Below are 22192 nucleotides of genomic sequence, written 5' to 3' on the forward strand. Positions count from 1 at the left end.
TGAGTTCATTACTATAGTAAAGGCTAATAATTACAAATAAGAATGGTACAGATGGTTGCTGGAACACCATAACTAACTGAAGTATACTCTTGGGGAAAAAGGCTTAGTTCGGCCCATGAAAAGATTCATAACGGGTGAGAATGTGTTATACTGATTTGGCAACGTCGCAAATTCTGCCGATCTCCTAATTCCGTGTATCTGAGTATAGTTATGTGCCATCCTCGACAACGTAGAGGGCAGATTCGTCTTCGGTTCTCGTAAAGATGAAGCAATTCCTGTTCACGGCGTTGTTTACTCTTTTTCAGGTGGACTGAACATTTTGTCTCGGCAAAAGAAGACCTTAAAGCAGATACTTTGCTAAGACAGGCATCAAGTCTTTGTGAGAAACGCTTATGCGTTGCGTGATTGTTACAGGTGGAAGGGACACGAACACCCCACTTGCACAAAAGTGCGGTGACCATCGTGGAATGAAGAAATAATGAAAAGGTGTATAAACCTTTTGTTGGAAATCTAGTTGGCTGTTTTTTTTCTCTCTCTCATTCTTCCTCATGCAGTCCCCTGCAGACGAGAGCTACCAAAGGCCCGTTAAACTGGTTCGGCGACGTGGCACGCTTCCAATGTCACGCGAAAGAACTAAAAAAGCCCCCGGGAAAGCTCCTTTTTTTTCCTTTCTTTTCGGAACCCGGTGTTTGAAATCAGTAGCATCTGTCATTAAGGAACTTCCAAGCTTGAAAGCATCCCGATTTTCTTGTGCTGCAGCTTTTGGTAAGCGGTCTTCTGACCAGGAAGGCATTGGTGAGTCGTTATGGTGGTGTACTTTTGGCTCTGTGAGAGTCGACATAATTTACATGGACATTCTGGTATTTTGCTCAGCATACCTGCGATGCAGAGATGACAGTTCTGGCCTCAACATGTTCCAACAGGTAAGCTATTGTAATCACATCTTCTTTTTATTTGTATTTTTAGTTCTTTCTACCTAATCAGACTACCTAATCGCAACATAAGAGTGATTTGATGAAATGGAAAGAGCGAATTACAACGACACGTACATATCACCCAGGATTCGAATCTAGAACTTCTGGCTACGCTGATCACTCCGCAATGGGCGTGACTTTTATGGGTTGTCGTTCTTGAATTTGACAACATTGTTTAGGTCTACTTCAAGTACCACCAATAAGCAATGTATACGTATTGTATATGCACTTATAGTGAAAACGACCCCAAACACACTCGAGGCACATTGCACAGTGGTTCGGATCCCACTTTAAACTGTAGGTCCAGTCCCGATTAGCCTATCTGTCAGTGGCGGCGATTGTTTTCCAAAACCGAGGGGGTATGGTGCCAAAACTGAGGGGGGCAAAGAGAGTATATTTCACTTTGTAAATAAGGTTTAGCATAGTGCGGGGGCAAAAGTGGCGAAAAGTGGGGTGGACTGTCCCCCCCCCTCACCCCCCTAATCGCCGCCACTGCTATCTGTGCATAAAGTGGACTTAAAACATCAATTCAAACTCAAACCCCAAACACACAATGCAACAGTGGCAACAAAAAGAAAATATTATATTGAATGGTTTACTTATAATTATTATTTTGAAAGTCATTACTCAACAAATGACACAGATTAAAGCATGTCAAAACATGTAATTTTTCTGGCCCTGCAGTGGTAATAATTTTTTGAATTAATATGTGTGAACTTAGGTTAATTCAGGTTCAATTTATTTTGATTATATTTTGTTTTCTTAAACTACGTTCTATGTGGACATGCTAGGCGAGATTAGACCTTTTTTAATATTATACACCATAGCATAGAACAATTAAGTTTATTTATATGCACTCAAGGTTTTAAAATTCAAATTAAGACAATTTAGACTTGATACAGAATGAGAGAGGGTTGGTTGATTCAGATATAGTTGAGATTCTAGCTTTTAGATGTCACCACCACTGAGTATCTAATTTGTTATAAAATACAGGTATCATAACATCATGATTTGTTATATTCACTGTAGAATCTTCCTAAAATATGTTAGCAAGACCATACAATATTGCCTATCTTAATACCGGCTAGCTATTTTCATTGTTTCACACATGGATTTGTCTGTTTTGAATCTATTTTCTCGGATTGATTTCCTAATTTGTCATGCTATAGTGCAATCTCATCTGGTGAGAATCATAAGATATTAGTGTTCTGAAAAGTGTAAAACTTCAATTGATAACTTCTCTTTTGTATATTCGAATTAATTTGCCTCTTATTACTTAAAAAGAGTCATCACCTGCTTTATCGTCCTATCTGGTGTTAAAAAGGAGGTTCATCACTGTCCTGATACATATGCTTCTAGAATTTTCATTATAGAGAAGACCGGGAGAACGAAAATAGTAACATAGTCACCATTTGCACTAATACACTCATGGTCCCAAAGTAGCTAGTCAAAGTTTTAATGTTAATATTAAATTGTAACACATAGAATATAATTACTAGCCTATGACTTTTCTTGTTTCATAGAGTTATTACAAGACTGAAATTATAAAGTTTATAATTCCGTTTGCGTCTATGAAAGTTTATTGCTGTTAGGAGTGGTTAAATGATATTATTACCTAAATGCTCGTCATTCCTCGCGTTTCAAAGAACCCTCTAATTCTGTACCCAATTAACTGTCTTTCATAAAGTATTGATAATTTTTACGCTAAAGCTAGCGGTTTACATTGAAAATTCCTTTAAATTTTTTTTTTTTCTAAAGAATTATTTTCAAATTTTGACAAGTCGGAATTTTCAAAAACTGATATTTACTTCCACGGTATAAAGTGAACCTTCATGATCGATTTAAAGAAAGTTCGGTATTGGCCAAGTTATTGCTTAGACAATTGGCTCTGAGAATTTCATGGCGTCGCATTTCAAGATGGTGGACATATAGGTCTAGCATATCCACGTCTGATACCATTATCACGATATATCCAAAGTTTGTGTTTGAATCATTAACATTAGGGTAACATCTGTTAGCGATTCCGCTATGTTGGAGGATTTATCTCTCAATGTACTATTTGCCACTATATTTTAAAAAAATGGTGGAAGAGGAAATAGTATGTTTCCTCCATTGTGTGTTGACAGGAGTTGTTCATGTTCAGATAGAGCTTAAAGTTTGGCCTTTTGCCGAATTGCATTGTTCATTGAGTAAATGGTACTTACTATGGTATAGATAAATGCTCTAAGCATATTATCAATTAAACAGCTGTACCTACGTTAATGTATAACTAAGTGTCATGTTTTATACCTTAAATTTGAGCTTACGTACTACTCTTATAAGAGTTGAAGAGATTTTCTCGGGTAATCAGTCAGGTGATTTTCGGATAGGCTTCCGAGCTTTGTAGAGCTAACATCACTCTCATCTTCAAGGAAGTGAAAGTTCAATCCCTGAAGATGCGAGTGACGTTATCTCTCGAAAGCTTGGAAGTCTATCCGGAAATCACCTGGCTGATTGCTCGAAAAAAACTTTTCATTATTCGCCGCCAGGAAAGCTTCAATAATTATTTCTTACAAGAGTTATTGAACACGTTTTCTGATAAAAATGGAAGAATTTTAAGTAAATGCAATTGATTTTGCTAATTTTATTCTATATTTTTATAAAACCAAAAATAAATACATAATTGATTGATTGATTTAGTTTATTTTACTTCGCTTTTTGTGCCACTTTCGGATAATTTGCGAAGATGGGTATGAGTGATGACATGATGAATGGACACTCACAAAAAAAAATAACATGCCCAGGCCGGGATTCAAACCCGGGACCCCTAACGTCGTAGCGCGATGTGCTAACCACTCCGCCACGGGAGCCGGCAATGAGTACATAAATCATTTATATTATTAAATGTAATGCATTTATAGAAATTTTTGCTCTCATAGCCTCACTTGAAGCCAAAACCAGCTAAAATCGGTCCACTGGTTCTCTAAATACTGAACTTTAGAAAGTAATGGAAATAATTCAAAATGGCGGCAGGTCAGGTGTCACCACAGCAGGTGAACATTATTATTATTATTAAACACAACTGACGAATGCCCAATTACAGTGTTCTACATTTCTTGCTTTGAGTTTGTAAATTTACACTTTGATAAGAAATATTATTGTGCAGAAATGTAAATAAACATAATACATGTCAACGCTAAATTATATGTGTATACAACAGTTAACAAACCGAGTTATAATAATACATGTTAATTGAAGAGAGTGGAATAAAATATCTAACTATTATCTACAAAATTAGCCCACATGAATACCATACGTGTATTTCGTCACGGTTGTCTTTGTCTTTATTTGTCTTCGAGCTAGACTGAACCGTCTAAGACCCTAAAGAATTCGCCATCGAAATTGAAGACGCAAATATTTATTTTGGAATTGTAACATAACTTTATTGCCTCACATATTCGATCACAACATTACAAGTAATAAAATAACTTAATTAACCAAAACAATCAGTGCTTTTGAACACTGATGGAACATCAGCGGCCAGCAACATCTATTGGAAAAGCTTAGTACCTTGCCAAGAAAATTAAATTTTGAAGCATGCTATCTTCGTCCAAACGTAAATTTTCGGCTCGTTTCCTGAATACCGATAAGTTTTAAAAAACAACAGATAATTGTAGAGGGCATAGTGGACTGTAAACAAGAAGCAGGGCGTGAATCAACGGGGGTTGCTGAGAATCCCCACTAAGACTGGGTATCCCAGGCAAGGGTCATTTTACCCCCTTCACTAATTTAAAACATATTTCTAAAATGCAAATTTGTTCATGAAACAAATTAATTTTCGTTCATTCAAACGTCATACAATCAATCTAAGCATTGTGAATATATTTAATTATCACGAAATACTTGCCAATATTTTAGTTTGTTTATTGTTGACAAAAGAAGGAGAAAAACGTTTATAATTTGAATGGAAGGTACACGCAAAACGATAGTACAAGTTGAACTGTTCTCGGAAATCCATGTATAAAACTCGAATAATTCACTGTTTTTTTAAAAAAAAAAAAAAAAAAAAGAACAGCTAATTGTATTGTATATCGACACATCTAAGCTAATAAATGTTTTAAAATGCAGTAACAATATAAGAAAATGAAAACTCCGCAGATGAATAGTGAGCACTCGGAAAAATATTAATTAAAATATATTTTAACGCCCACAATAGACAGTTTTCCCCCTTGAACTACTAAAAGCAAAACATTCGATTCGCACGCTCACTGAAGATCCCTGAAAGGCATGCATTTACATAATTTCTCCCTGTAAGAAGTTTTGGCAATATCAAAGATTTATTGCCCCAAAGGAAAATGGCGGGAAAACTGATAGCAATATCAGTGAGCAGCAACGATAGACACGCTTTATCACATACGCACATGATAATATTTACAACAAACTTCGTGCGTCTGAAATTACACATGCGCCTTATTACCATATCATGTACGCACGGAACTAACGAGTTCCGGCAAGTGAAATAAATCTTGCAGAGATTAACATTAACGGAAATGATGTATGGTTTGTTGCTGGTTGCCTCCTTGTTAGTTTCATGTACAGCCTTTGGAAATAACACTAATTTCTGTAAAGGCAGCTAGAATTCGTTACTTTCTAAACGGATTATTGTTACTCAAGTGAAGAGTAACGGAATCAACAATTACTTTCAGTTACTTTTCTTTACTTTTTCGCATGGAACGAACTGTCCACCTTAACGAGTTGATCTATAGTCGCTACAGCATGAAGCATCAGGTTTTTTGGGGGAGGGACATTTTTGGTAATATGTTTCATGATTCCTATAAAACATATTGAGTTAATAAGGCCCGGGAAACCTGACAAAGATGAAATTTCGGGTATTTCCAGATTCACATTTTTTTTGTTTGTTTTATTTCCACTCCAGATAGGCTAATCGGGATTAGGCCTACAGTTTAAAGTAAACTTCCCGATGACGTAGTGGTATCGTCGTCGCTTTGTAATCAAGGTGTCGCATAAGGTGGACTTAAAACACCAACTGAATCAGTCAACAGTTTAAAGTAAGATATAAATCACTTTGCAATGTGTCTCTATCGGTGATCGAATCCGCAGTGACGGCGCTCGCCTGAAATAACTACGGGGAGCTACAGATTCCAGAGTCAAATTCTAAGGGGGCTAACTGATACAGGCAAAAATGAGGTGCTCAGAATAATAACGGTAGATCCCAACCAAAGTTCATTTTGAGAAAAATGATATTATCTGTTTAATTTCAAAACTCAGGAGATTTTTAACATTACGACGTAATTTTTTAAGGTTCTTTCAAAATGTTTTTTCAATCTTCAATTCTTGAACCATTGTGCTTAATAGTTTCACAGATTTTGTGCTATTTACTAGGAAAAAATATACACAAGTGCAAAAATGGGATAAAACTTATTTATTGAGTTTACCTTTATTTAACATGTTGTATTAAACCAGCTCCATTCCCAGATTTTCACATTCTTCTTCAACATCAACACAAATCATGAACAAGATTTTTATAAAAATCATGATAGACGGGTAGTATATATTCCAGTAGTAGCATCAGGTCATTGTATTTAGCTTTCTTAATTTTTTTCTGTTCGCTGTACTTCTGCTGTAACTTAAACAATGCAGCATCTAAAGTTTTACCTCGTTTCCTAAAATTAACTGTTTGATGCACCTCAATGTCAGAATAAGATAAACTAAATTTTACAATATCAGGATTATCATGTTCCACAATAATGGAAGTAACCTTATGTAGAAGCAGAGGAGCACCATCAACATCTCTTTTTCTGATGACAAAGTTTGAACTAATACCATTTTGAATATCAACAAAATCTTCCCTGGTCATTGTATTAATAGTGAAAGGGTTTTTTACTCGTATGAAAAATCTATGTGTTATTGAATCAAAAACCTACATTTTTACTAAGTAAATCCAAAGAGCAACAATATGAAGATTTTTGTTTTGTCCAGCACAAGAATCAGTCCATATGATGAGGCTGCTAACATTGAACTTTGATTTCAGCTGAGGCAAAACCTTTTAGAAACAAAAACCTATTTCATCACTGCCACGTGAAGCCACATTTTCGGATCATACAACAATACTGCACTGTCTTCATTTTTAACACATGAACATTAAAGGTATACGTCCATAGCTGACGCATGTAAAACACTGTTTCTGTAGAAATATGAGGTAAACTTGCGCCTACTTTCGTCTCTGATTATTCTGTCCTTTTTGTATACCTTTCGAGGTTCATTTTTCTCGATTAAATTGAACAAATAGGCATTCTGCTTATTATAATCACCAAGACCTTAAAACTCTAGAAACAATGTGTCCTTCACATCCCCAGACAAACGTTGAAACACGCAAGTTGAATCAGGAAGGTTGCAGCACTTCTCTAATGGTTGACGTCTTTTTATCCGGAACCACAGTTAAAGTTTTTGTTACATACGACTTGCCACTGTTTCTGCATTACTTCCGTTTGTTTATTACCCATTGAGTTGAGTTTTTCACTCGTTTCTTATCTTTTTTCGGAGATTCTGGCATAACAACACACTCAGTCACGGACGCTGCCATATTGTCTACAACGCCACCGAACTCGTAGCGGACATAAGCAATAGCACACACAGTTGGGATATGACATTTTTCCACTGATAATATTTTCATTTTCCTTACGGACGAATTTTAAGGGTGAAATATGAGAGTTTTGGCATATCCCAATTTTTCTGATACTTGTGAAAGTTCCGCCCCCCCTGTCCCTCGTTTCTATCTGGCCCTCTGGATTACCTCCTATTTTAATACCTCAATCTCTCCTTTCACCTCACCCTGGGTGCCAAGCGAGCAGATTATATTTGCGCCGGAATTACGAAAAGGGGGGTTTCACACAACAATTTATAGGTTCGTTTACACATGTACAGAAAGTGAATATACAACTTGTTAAATGGACACAACGGTAGTTCTTTAAATCATAACATTCTAGTAGAATATATTGGTTTATTATACGTAGTTATATATATACATATTTTACATAGCGTTTCCATGTGTGTCTGCATAGACCAAATTACCAAATCTCTAAATCAATATAATTGCGCACTATGGCATAACCATCGGCACTTCCTTTACCGCAGAGTTAGCATAACTATCTCTGCGGTCCTATCCTCAGCTTAAATGATATTCCGTTCATTAAAAATGCGTTTCCTTACGCCTTCACTCCTTCTTTTGGTAATCAATACGGAAATATCCACATAATCAAAGCTTTTTCTAAAAGGGGACTTGGGACAGCAACAGGGGCTGGCATAACCAGATTCTACATTATTATATCCAGTTTAGCCACCATAAGTGGACTAAACTTGAGGAGACGTTCCTCTTTCGTCGATAAATGGGGAAACACTGTTTTTTTTCTAAAGCCAACTGGCCTCTTTTATAGTCGGGGTAAACGTCCGTGGACGTGAACCCCGTAGCCTTGGAAAATTCCACTGCAACGGTCTTTTGAAAGACAGCTAGCTCCCCCAACCGGGGAGGTAAAAAACAGGGGAATCTAACATCCAGCAAAGCACAATCCAATAAGCATATACACTTACATGCAAAAATAACATAAACGTACACTCATGGAAACATATTACTTAACCCTACACCTTGATGCTGGCCAGCAATTAATTAACATATTACCAAAACCAGTAATGGTCAATCCGACCGTTACATACTTCAGCATATGAAAGGTAGGTGGCTGCAGTATACCGTCATACTTGTATCTCAAAATTCGAGGTCAGTTGGGATCTGCCGTTATTATAATGAGCGCATCAAATGTATTTACATATTGTTTTACTACAGTATAATTTTACCAGTGGCATATTTTACATTCAGACTATGTAAGATACCGTATTCGGTTCCTTCACACACAAAAGTACTTTTAGGCACGAATGTTTTAGGCCAAACAAAATGCAATAATTATATATTTTTCTTAAGCCATTATTTAGCTATTGGAATAGTATAACAGACTTAATATTGAGATTACAAAATACACCATGAAAACGACACTCACTCTCAACTCTGGATATGCGTATTAATACTACATGTATTTCTAAGTAAAGAGTATGAATACTCCTTTGCTGAAGTGAGAAAATAAACCACAGTAAGAACGTCTGCTCATAAAGAGTAGCTGCAAAATTATATGCAGCCTTTGCAAGCTTTTTCGCAATGGGAAGAATAGATAGATAATTGATTTTTGGCGTCAGTTTTAACTGGAACTCTCCAAACTTCCCAAATCACAACAGCCGTGAGTGGCGACAGATTGTAGTTTTTCGTAGTTTAGAAAATCAGCACTTCCTGAATTTAAACAGCTATTCCAATTAACACAGCATTGTTTGAAGTAAGCCTTTCTTGTAGTCCAGAAATTAGGCGATCAAAAACTGGAGAATAGATCCTAACTTGAATATGTTCTTCACGCGTTGCTCTTTTGCTTTCACGTCGCGTAATTCTGAAACCATTTTGGAAGCTTTCAGTTTCGTTAATTTACTACGGTGCTTGAAATATTATCTGCAAATGTCTTCACTCCTTTATAATAAGGCCCTGATAAGCAGTATTATCTATTCGAAATTCATGTGCGTTTTCCATGAGAGAATGAATTAGGATAAAAGCAGTTTTCTATAGATAATCAGAAACTACTTTCAAGTCTCGCAGAAGGCCATACAAGAGGGCTAGAAATGGGGAGGATGAGAGAAATACCGTTCACTTGCAGCAATATTTCTGAAGAGTAGACGTGCCACCCTCAAAGAATTAAGATATTTTCACTACAAATTCACCTCCCCTAGACAAATACTTGGACATAAAAACAAAGAAAAAGTTGAAATTCTCGCACCGGACATTTTGACATGATTAGTGAAAATAACTGCTGAAGATTATAATTTTATTTAAGAATATATTATGCATAAAGGCTGATGAATATTGGATCAATAGTTTCATATATGCTTCATAGAAAGATTTCTGCGCGGAATCGAAATTGGCTACTATGACGGTACTGCAGAAATTATTTTCTAACCTCACAAATTATAACATGTAGTTCTAGCACTACGAGCTAAAAAAAATTTCAAAGCATGCTGTTTCTTTGTACCGCATTGCAGTGTCTAGTTGGTCGGATTTGTAGTAAAGTCCAATATATGTGCAGATGCTAATCGGGACTAAACCTAGAGCTTATAGTAGAATCCGAGTCACTTAACAAATATGCTTCACTTGGGTTCGTACCTGGGACCCCATGGTTTAAAGCAGTAGTCTTACGCTTACCACTGGACCACGGGGACGGGAGGCCCAATTTCTAATTCTTAACATTTAAGAATTAGGTAGTACTCTTTGATTCCTTAACGTCGTATTTCTCTCTCATTCTCGTACATTTGCAGATATAAGGACAGACACAACGATGAAACGGATGACACAACATCATCAACACTCGGTACTGGAATAAGGAAAACAGAAAGTAAACTTGTTTGCTCTTTAGATGTTGAACGTCCTCCTACTTATAAAAATCATTTTTCACACCTGTTAGACCTATTCCTAAAGATAGTGATACGATTTAGAGAGGCTATTAATTGTACACGTTTAGCTGTGTATGCATATATTCTTCGACACCACTTGAACCTCCAACAACCAAGAAATAATCTCACAGCCACTGAATGCATCCATCTACCATTCAGACAGCAGAGTATCATGCCTTCTTTCCTATGACCAGTGGCCCTTGTTGATCCAGACAGATCTGCAGCTCTCCAACGAACAATTTTAGAATATTTCATAATAAACTACCCTTGTAATTTTAATAAAGTAAGAGATGCACTTGGACATTATAATGACTTTGCCCCAATGGAAATTTTATAATGGAAAATATTATGTTAGGAAACTTCAACTTTTTTCTCATTTTCGGTCGAAATGTGTCTACCGTACTATAAACATCTGGGGGAGCTACAAGGGGGCTAAGCTCAGTTTTGGGGGGCTTCAGCCCCCCCTAGCCCCCTGTAGCGCCGTCCCTGCGAATCTGGGACCCTTTGATTGTCCACCATTAGGTAGACCCAGCTCAAAACTCTGTATGTGTTCAAGCATATACATAGTACAATAGTACAATTCATAGGAGATAAGACTATATAATTGTGATTTAAAGCATTTCTTCTCCTACTTTTTCGATTGCCTAAAGTGTCTCCTTCTGTATGTCTTAATACGTATAACTATGACGTAGACTTTTTAAGACAGTGCTCATTTCCAGGCAGGTGTTGGATCTTAATGTTTTAATAATGAGACAAGACGTTCACTCACACCACATATTAAGTCACGCCTATCCCATTGTTCTCTTTGGTAGACCCTACCAAACAGATCCAGGTATAAACCCTTCAAATAGGGCCATATGTAATATCTGCCTGTAATAAAATTTCAGAAGCACGGTGTTATTTGTCGCTACATCTTAACCATTCCTTACTTTGAGAATATGATTTTTCCCGGAATAAATTGTAAAAGATACCATTTAATTTGTATAATTTGAAATTAAATTATAAATATTTAACAAACATATAATTTTGTTTGATCCAGTGAAAGTGTAAACGACTCAGTCTTCATTTTTAACACTCTTTATGGATGGAATTGGAATTACTTTGAATAGTTTTTGAACACAAGGAAAATTTGTGAATATACAGCAAGAATATACTATTTCAAGAATGTAGATTTGTTCATCATTATTCCAGAAATTATTGTAACTAATTATCGTCTTAGTTTTAATGTGTAAAGAACTAATAATATACAGTGAAATACCTTTGGACACTTCTCAACCTCACGTTTAAACAATTTTCAACACAATAAAGTGACTTAAGTAGCTTTCTCGAAACAACTGTTCGTTCGGTGTTAATTTTTTGTGTTCAATTTGTGTGTGAAATAAATTTCGCACCAATAGTACACATAAGTCAGAAACAACTTAAGCGATTATTCTTACCCACGTTTCGCATTTGTCACCTTGTCATTTTTCTTTATAAATGTATATCTTTTCATAATCTTATTTGATTTTAGAAATTTAATGGCCTTTTATTTATAGAGCCCTGGGTAAGATTTTCGATGGTAACCAATTTCAGTCATTCAAATTCAAATCTTACTTTATCAAGTCCAGTTAACCTACTTGATAAATAAATTTTACACCTAATTAAGATTCTAATTTTTCTCCATTAGTTGACAGTACAAATTTTTATTCTAGAACTTCAAACTGTTGAAGGAAAAATGACACTGAAAATGTGAAGTGAAGTGAAACTAAATACAAGTGATGACCTGAAACCTCTCTTGACGCAGTATTAACGCAGTGCATTTTGGGAAGAAACTGCATGAAGTCCGGCAAACAGATTCGCGTCTGTTAAGGAAAACAGCTGAGAAGCCTTTATATAGCGAGAAAGTTTGCGATATTTTACAAGTACACATTCCTCATATGTTCATGATAATTATACCTTGAATTACTTCAGCAAAGACCATGGGCATAGCTTACTTACCCTTGTTTTCAACGCAGGATATGATCTGCCGAAAATATGATTTTCCGCAATGAATTGTGGGGAAAGTTGTTTGCTGAATATCGTCCATTTATACTCATTCACTGCATTCTAAAGCTACCGTTTCTTTAAGTTATTATTTGTTACTTAAATATATTTGCATAAAAAGTTTATCGCACCTCCTACTTGCCCTATTAAAACAATAGATCGTCTATTTTATAATTGAAATTGAACTTTTAAAGTTTCTATTCAAAACTCTTTAAAAGGAAATTGTGAGCTTTTCCTTGTGCGAAGGGGTGAAAACTACATGTCTCATAACATACGTAGTGTGTACATATTACAAACTACCGGATATATATTCTTTCTGAACTTCAATTTTATTCATTTATACAGTTTTTGTTTGGAAAGAACAATGATAGCAAAGACTTACAATTATCCAAGAACCTCAGGAGCGCTAAATGTCATTTTAATTGTCGCTGATATTGCGTCTTGGTATTTACTGGCCCATTTCACGCAATGATATAGTGTCAACCAACAGCTAACAGATCATTATCGGCGAGTTGTAATTTGAATAATTAGACGTTATAATATCAAGAAACCCTGCCGGAACAAATTCCCATGATCGAGACCAAAAGTGGATTTTGCATAGTCCGAAGCATGCAATGTATATGAGTTGCAGTGTTATGACCACAGAATATATAAAAAAATGCAAATGCACTTAACGTATTATACTTGTAATGTAACGGCACCAGTGTGTACACAGTATAACGCAATTGCAGGAAGATTGTGTGTAGATGTACCACCTTTCCACCTTTTTTTTTTTTTAAGAAATGTATATGACTTGCACTGAACTTTGCAATGGCGTGATGCACAACAATTTGCCATGCAATGCGCATGAGTTTTCCCTTAGTTGCACACACGAATCATTACATGTGGACTGTTGAAAGGCGGTATGCACTTGTATGCACAGGAGCATTAGGAATATGAAAGAGTGAAACATTGCATTGCATTGTTATATGCAGTAATTGCTTCGTGCTAGCACGGGATTCGTATGTATTTGGCCTGTAATTCCAACAATGATACATAAACAATCTTTACGAAAGTCAAAAAAGTATTTCATGTTTAAAATATGGCGCTTATTGAATCTCTGGTCCATGATATAATGTATACAGATTGATATGTGAAGAGGATTAGGAAAAAATCCTCCCTCTGGTTTCTGCATCCCTGTCTTTGCATTTGGGAGATATAATATTCCAATGCTTCAAGATGCTCTACTTATAAATATATAAGTTATATAATATTCCGATGCAAGGTATGACCCTTTCCAAAGACACCAAAATGTCAAACTCACTTGCACGTTGTACACCCTGGACTGTATTAGTGCAGACTAATGAGGTTCTGGCGACTGTACCTGCAGCCAGTTTTATCTCCTGTAGGAACTTTGTTGTGTCGTCTATTTGTGTTTGTGATTGTCCCTTCACCCACTTCATCCTATCACCATCCATCCTCAACTTCGCCGCTTAACCCAAAGAATTCAAGGGTTATGTGAGTTTTCAAAATACCAAAAGTAGCTAAGTATCTTTATGTCTGGGATCTCCCTTAACTTTCAAAGATTTTTCTAGAATAAGATGTGAAAAGTTAATAACAAAATAGAATATGTATTTCAATATATTAACGATACGACATGCGAAAAAATAATAAAAAACAATTTTGCCAGATATTCACTCATTTGTTGAAAAAAATATTTCCAAGGATATAATAATAATAATATTATTACAGTATTATTATTGTAAAAATGACAACATAATAACATTTTATTATTATTATTAGTTTATTATTTCCACTATTCAATTTTATAACATGGGCCTAACCCAACCCCTGCCTTCCAAAATTTCGGGCGCAACACGCAATTTCATCATACAATCAAACCTTCTAACAAGAAAGTAATCCAATTAAGTTTCTGCAAAGTATTCAATTTTTTAAATCATTGAAATCGTTAATCAAATCGAAAAGTGCTGACAAACGTTTTTAAGGAACAAGAGCATACTCAAAACCAACTTCACATAATAAGAAGCAGGTGCATAATGGAGACGTCGTAAATATTTACAGTCCATACGAGTCAGCAGATGATGTACTGACATTACGACACACAAGGTGCTGTCAATTTCCTATTACATTCAACCGACGCAAGGAACATGCAAATTCGGATCTGCAAGAAAGCACCTGTCTTCGCCTAATTGTCGATTCTGAAGAAGAAGCAAGATAGATGTTCAGAGGAAGAACTCTAGAAGTTATTTTTTATCGATACTGGATGTAACTTTCCACCAGTATGGTCTGCAAGCCTCAGAAAGTATTTTGTAACTTATGTGGAGAGCTAATAATTGGATATAAGTGAATATAAAATTGAGAGAGTTATAATATTATAACATGTTGTGACAAGCAGTGGCGTGGGTGATATTAACCACAATGTCGCATCTCTTGTATTAATGTGCTCATAACTGCTATTGTCGCTTACAAGTTAGTAAACTTAAGCTAAGCAGAAATAACTAAGGGTTGTTTATACTAATGGTGAGAGCTGCGTTGCATAATCACAACTGACATGGAAACTAAACAAATAAGGAAAATACACTAAATAGACTTGTCGTGCAGCCACCACAGGCTGTTGACCTAAGAGAATGAAGTTGCCAGGAAGGTACAGGAATAATAAATATTGCATAGCTAATTCTCAGTTTGTAATCAATTTGCAATGCTTTCCCACCTGTTGGTGTACCTTAGTAATAAATACAACTCCTTTGTTCTGTTATGTGGCCACATTTATTATGTTAAAACGATACATAGAATACATTACTACAGTATATTATGTTTACAGAAAGCTATGACAACAATGACGTTGATGGTGGCGGCTTCAGAGAGGGGCAAGTAGGGCGAACGCCCATGAGCAAACAAGAAAAAAATAATGAATGCTCTTCTAGCCGACATGTACATTCTTGTATGGTATTATTTGCCACTTTTGCCCTAGCACTATGCTAAACCTTATCTACTAAGGGAAACTAAACCATCCTTGCCCCCCCCCCCCCAGTTTTAGCACTTTGCCCCCCCCGTTTTAGCACTTTGCCCCCCCGTTTTAGCATTTTGCCCCCTCCCCCACTTTTGTAACCCAATTGCCGCCACTGTTAAGGTGTATTCTAAATGTAACTGTTCTCAAGAAGATATTCCCTCCCCCTTCTTCTCTCAGTCTTTTCTGGAACCGCCATGAATCAGTCATGTACTATGCCATAGATTAGGCTACACCTACAAGTGTAAATATGTCGCACATGATTTCGTTGTAAATTTTAATTAAGAAAATGTGTAATTAAACTAACGTTATATGTGTTTAAACTTGTTTAAGCCTATAAGTACACCTACAATTATGTTTCAAACCTAAAGTACTGTTACTTTGATGTGATGCGTGTTTTCAATACGTGCAGCGTGCATTGACACACGAAATCATCTATTCTTCAGCATGCGTGACAGTAATATGACCACGTGCATATATGTGTCAATGCAATCTTGCAAAACTGAGATGTAGATATAATTGAAAAGTGCAAGTTGAAAACACGTGCTCTTAATGACAACTTCTATTCACTCACTCTTTCATTAATAAAAGTCTGAGAGCAGTTCGTAAATAGAAAAGGCTGCAAGGAAAAAAAAAGTAGTCCACGGTGGATCGAATGAGATCAAGTATACATATTATAAAGGTGAACTAGAAGCACTGTTGCAGACTTTTGGTCAGGGAAGGCATTTTCTCTCCCCAAGAAGAGGAGCACAAAAAAGTAAATGCATCAACTCAGACCAAATGTTTAAATGCACCATCGAGAAAGATGCAGGAAGGTGATTAAAAAAACGCATCAGTGGATGTAATAAAGTACGAGTGCAGCTCAATTATGAAATATATCCTCATTTGCATCACATGGTGCACTTGGGCTTTATCTATACAAATTATATTTAAAAAATCATCAAACTGTAAGCCTGATTCTTACCAAAGACCAAAAACATACTTTAGTGCATCAATCGATGGTTGGTGGTGTATCTTATAGATTTCATGTATTTAGTGTTTTGTGTGAAGGGGAGAAGGATATATTTTTGGCCACCCAATATACAGTCTTCTCATCCTTTTTATTTTAAATGTATGGAGGAATGTATTTCATAACGCTCGCAAATTTTCTATTTCTAAAAAGAAGCAACTATTCGTTTAGTAAATGGGCTAGTTGAATAGAACACCACAGAGGGCCATTACATCTCAAAAAATAAGTAAATAACGCAAATATTCTTTCAAAAATCTTGTTTTTTTATTGTGTCGCTTACTTTACACTGTTTGCAGATGATAATTTTACAATTCATAGTTTTCACAAGATTTTCCTTTGTCTCTCGTTCACACACAAAGTTGGCAATTTTGTACCTCTTTCAATAATTGCGTGTTGTGAGAAAGTAAATAATGTAAATGTGCAGATGACTTTTAGCCTCAAGCAAGCGTCTCGATGTATAAAACATTTAATATTCAATCCAAAACGCCTCCGTTATTATAATTATTAATATTATATATATATATATATATATATATATATATATTTAATAAATGCAACGTGATGAGACGTATGAGAAAACACACTTAGTTGTTTCTAATTATTTTACTGAACTTCACAAGATCTTACTACGTTCTACGGTAGTTATAAAGATCTAGGAAAAATACCTATTGATTCTTCCCTGTTATTTGCTGAACACATAAAATAAAATTATAAAGAAGCTAAAAGTCACTACGTTTTATATTTTTTAAACTAATATGCTTGTGAATTGTAGAGCTCAAGCTCATTAAAATATGGCAAAAATCGTAGTGTCAAATCACAAACTATTTGTTAGATTACTGTGAAAGAAAACTCAAAGTTTTTGTTTAGCTTTATTATTGTTCAGTATCATGTCAAATTAGAAAAAAGGACTTATTATTTTGATGGTCGATAACAGAAATTAAGTTCAGTTAAATAATATTACATCAAGGAAAAGATGATTAACCAGAAAATTTGAGGAATCAGGTCAGAAATTCATGGTGTCATATTTTATCACTTAATACAAAGAATAAATTGTTATCCGAGTTTTAAAAATTCCAAAAAGTTATTTTTAAATGGAAAGTCACACAACTAAACCTCATGAATAAGCTTTTCCCCAAATTTAAAAAAAGTTAATGGCAACATACGTAGAATAACTAGACTATATGCATTCTTGTGTAAACTATATGAAATTTGAAAACAAACATATGAAGAAATTGTGCCAGATATTCACTTATCTGGCGTATCTATAGAAGTCTTCCTCAAGTATATAATAATAATAATAATAATAATAATAATAATAACAATTTTCCTTTTCTATTCTTAATATTATTTCTACTATTAAACTTCATTCAAAGGCCTAACATACCCTACCAAAATTTCTGGTGACGCACATGTTCACATTAATATGGATTCAAAATTAATTTACTTTTCTGTGTGTTTTAATCTTGTGCTAAAGGAAAGGTCTGCACATTCTCTAGCTCCCATTGATAAAAGTACACCTAATTTTGAACGACTCCGTATATTTTTCCCTTGTCCGAGCCGAAAAAGAAGTCCATGTCCGTATCTTCCTCTCATAGGCCGAGTGTCCATTATCATGTTATTAAGAAGTCTTAAGACACTATTCCTTATCTTCCATCGCTGTATTGTTGTCTTGATCAGACTTCGCTTTGAACATTCCGTTCACGTTTTTCCAACAGTTTATCTTTGCGAACCACATATTAACTTGTTCTACGGACATCGTCTTCAGATTACCTCGTGGTAGGAACACCTGCTATACGTTGAAGTTCCGTTTCCATGCATTAAGGTAGATTCGATATCAATGTTCCAGAAAATCCTATTTCCTGGGCGTGTTGAAATGCGGGAAAGAAAATGTAATTTTGTAGTTTTCTCCCTGTTTTTTTCGTAAGTGGGAACTATCAAGTAGTTCTAACCACACTCAAACTTTAAAGTGTATTATGAATTCAATAATGGAGCAGTTGAATATTATTTTGTTTTAGTCAAACTGGAACTCAATGGAAGTTTTGCCTTCCAAGTTCCCCCTAAACACAGAACTTAAAATGCGTTAATTAACGTAGTTAAATGTTCAATTGGGTTATCTTGAAATGGTCGTGTCTGATATGCGCAAATGATGCTTTGATAATGCATCAAAGGGAATAGCGGGTGAAACATGAATCATTTGATGCATTTTTCTGCTCCATTTCACGTAACGAGATCTATTTTGATGCTTCTGATTGCGTTACCACTACGTTATGCATTTTACTGTGTTCCCGTAGTCAAACATTTATTGGTTTTCTGGTGCCAATTGAATCACTTTTGATTCTGTGCCTAGAATTCGTATTTTGGAACCCGCACTATTGATTTGCCTATTTCCATAGTGTATTTCTATATGCTTATTCTCTATGCGAGTAAATATGGTCCGATACGAGAGTAATAGTCCAATCTTGTTCTCATCTTGAGTCCCGAAATAATATATACAAACATGCAAAATAATATTCACACAAACAAACCAAAAACTAAAAATATTGCACATCAAATGACACTTATAATACATACATACCTTGATAGCTATAGTAAAGTAATTATGATTTCGATGACGTTTTCATATTGTTTTAATTCAAATTTAGTCAATGTCGATCGAGACGAGTCTCGTTTTCGGTCTCGGCTCGGCAAGTCTCGTCGGGTCTGGCCTCGTTCTCGTCTCGAGGAGACAAACTTGTCTCTTTCTGATACTTTCCAAAAGGTAGATAGTTGACGTAGTTTCAGTGCGTTTATAAAAGTATATGTTCTTTTCTCGTATCTGCCTTCTTACTTTCGAACCTGTTTACCCATTTAGAAGTTCTTAGTTCCTTTGAATTCGACCATTAGTAATACACAATTATAGTAGTATAGTACACACAGAAATAATACAAATTTACTGTATCTGAATCAAGTTACATAAAATTTCGTCATTTTCATGTAATCATGTAAGAAAAATATTTAAAACCTTGTCAGAAAGACTTGTTACATGTCTGTTTCGGTCTTGAATATGTGACTGAATCAGCCCATTTCATGCGATTTTTTTTTCTTTACAAAATACTTATCAACACAGCATAATGTCTTGTTCACTACGTGATATTTGCAGCACGTGGGAATATAAATTACGGAAAAAGATAAAAGCAGTTAATTATGTTCTCAACGTCTCTGAAGATATACGGTATGTCAACAGACAACAAGCAATTCATATGCAAGCCGTGGACTTTTGAACCACTTTAAAAACACGTTCTCTTGAGCTAGTTTTTCAAACACAGAACTACTATAGCCCCTACTAAAGGTGCACTCTTCATTTGACTTAGCTATATACCCATGCTATTTCAGTTAATATAAATAAATTCGAGACAAGTTATTTGATTTTTATCGTGAATAGATTGAATATGTAATATGTATTTTATCATATTGTAATTTCTTTCGTGTCTTTTTCTTATATCACAAGAAAGCAACTTTGTAGACCTTGCTTTTCAAAGCTTACATGTAGAATACATATGTATTTCTTTCTCTACGCATATGGACCTATAATTCTCCTCATGAAAAACCTGGAAATTTTGAATTGAAATATCAAAAATAATTAAAGAAGAATAAAAATGGTAGACGAAGGGAGGAAAAGAAAGAGTTACTCGGCCAGGAAAAAAAGGCTAACAAAGAAAAAGTAAGTAAAAATGGATGAAACAAACGGAATAAAATGTTATAAAAAAGCAGTTTAATAGACAAGACACACACAGAGGAAGGGACTACGAAGTAAGAACAATAAAAAATATAATGAAAATAAATGAAAAGTAAATAGAATGAAAACATAAAAAGAAAGGAAAATATAAGAAATGAATGAAAAGCTGAAGGAAGGCTAGAAAATTAAAATATGAAAATAAAATTGAACATTGAAATAAAATTAAGTGGAAGTAATCAAATAAGAGAAAAATAAGGAAAAGCAAAAATGTTGAACACTCATGTAGAAAAAATGAAGTAAAGGAACGAAGAAGATTAGTACTTAAAAGAGAAAGAAAATAAAACTATGAAACAAAATAATAGAATAGAAAAACTAAAGATAGTGTAACAAAATAATAAAAAGAAACGAATAAATGAGAGAAAATAACAGTAAGTAATAAAAAACAAAAAATGATGACATGATATATTGATCAAACCCTATCATCCAAATAATAACAATAATTAAATAACGAATAATTACATAAATTACTGTAAAAATATTGGGTGTATGGTTACTTTGTTTCCGAAATTTTGGTAGTTTTAGTTACCCCAACCTCAGAAAACCATTAGACTAATCCTGTATATTGTTTTATTTTGCGTAGACAGAAAGTAACATTTTGTTCTGTTTTTTATTATTATGCAATAGGTTAAGTAACTTCTAACGCATCACCTTGGGACTAGATATATATATTTTGTTTTGTATTTTAGGTAAATGGTTCACCTAAGATAGCTGACTCTACTTGCACAGTGTTGTATGAATCTGATTTTAACAAAGAAACTTTTCTTTCTACGAAATAACTAGCATCGAAAGTTTCTTAATATTCTAGTTCCAGAAATGGATGTAAATCTATTGAAATAAAAAGATAAAATATTTGAAGGGAAGATGGATTGAACAAAAATAATCGGATAATCTAAATAACTATAATGGTACTGTAAACTTCGTTTAAATTTCTTAATTGTGTTTGCCATAGGGTTCATCAAGACAGCATAAGAAACAGACGCCGACTTCGGAGGGGCAAAGCACTTTCTGCCCCCCCCCCGAAAATTCCTCAAGAAGTATATACATTATACACAAAGAAAATGTTAATGTCAATCTTGCCGCCCCCCAATATGTATGTGAAGTTGGCGTCTCTGATAAGAAATCAATCAAATTATCAGAGTTTGGTGAGTTACTTTTGCGGTCAGTTTGTCATACAATAAGACAATTTAACAGTTTACACAAATAATTCTCTGTAATGAATATTTTTCCAGTGCAACTTTTCATGCACACTTTCAAAAGAACACAACAAGGCAAGCTTCACTTTGGCAAATTATGCCTTCAGTTCTGAATTCAAGATACCGTAATAAAAGTAACGAGAATTGGGTTAGAATTACTCATGTAATTTTGGTAATGAGTTATTAACGCAAGTGGCGAAAAAAATAACACGTTATTTCCCAGATCTGCAAATTATAAGACAATACCTTGAAGATTTTGCTATAATATTTTTTTAAAGTTCTAGATACATATTGTGGAACTGAATGGAAGATTACCTTTGATTTATTGTTGACACAGGAACTGAAATTTTACACTTCTTAACGTACATACTCATTATTACCACGCTCCCACTTATTATAAAGCCAAGGCCGCATATTACCTAATAGCTTCGTAATTGTCAAAGAATAACGAAATTCCAACTTTGGTGTGACCTTGATCTTTTCTGAAAGTGCCTGCGAATAAAGCACATGACCTTGGCTACCAAAAGCAGCAATAAAATCTATAAAGACATATAATTCCTTGGGATAATTGGTGCCTTGCATAATATGACGTGAAAAAGAGTGATGTGAAAACAATAAAATGGTTTGAGATTTGTGTATACGGAACGGATGCAAGGTATTCTTTTGTGGATTAAGATG

The 22192-nt window shown here is 34.9% G+C and overlaps 1 long non-coding RNA gene across 1 annotated transcript in view; it reads left to right on the plus strand.

The window, feature by feature from the left end:
- Window positions 1-573: 573 nt before the first annotated feature.
- Window positions 574-22192, plus strand: part of LOC145989387 (uncharacterized) — a 65289-nt gene continuing 43670 nt past the window's right edge. Inside the window, exon 1 of the long non-coding RNA XR_014441832.1 lies at window positions 574-923. This is a non-coding gene — a long non-coding RNA (uncharacterized LOC145989387). The remainder of the gene's footprint in view (window positions 924-22192) is intronic.

Source organism: Lepisma saccharinum, chromosome 6, assembly GCF_977018435.1.
Source record: "Lepisma saccharinum chromosome 6, izLepSacc3.1, whole genome shotgun sequence".
NCBI classification, from domain to species: Eukaryota; Metazoa; Arthropoda; class Insecta; order Zygentoma; family Lepismatidae; genus Lepisma; species Lepisma saccharinum.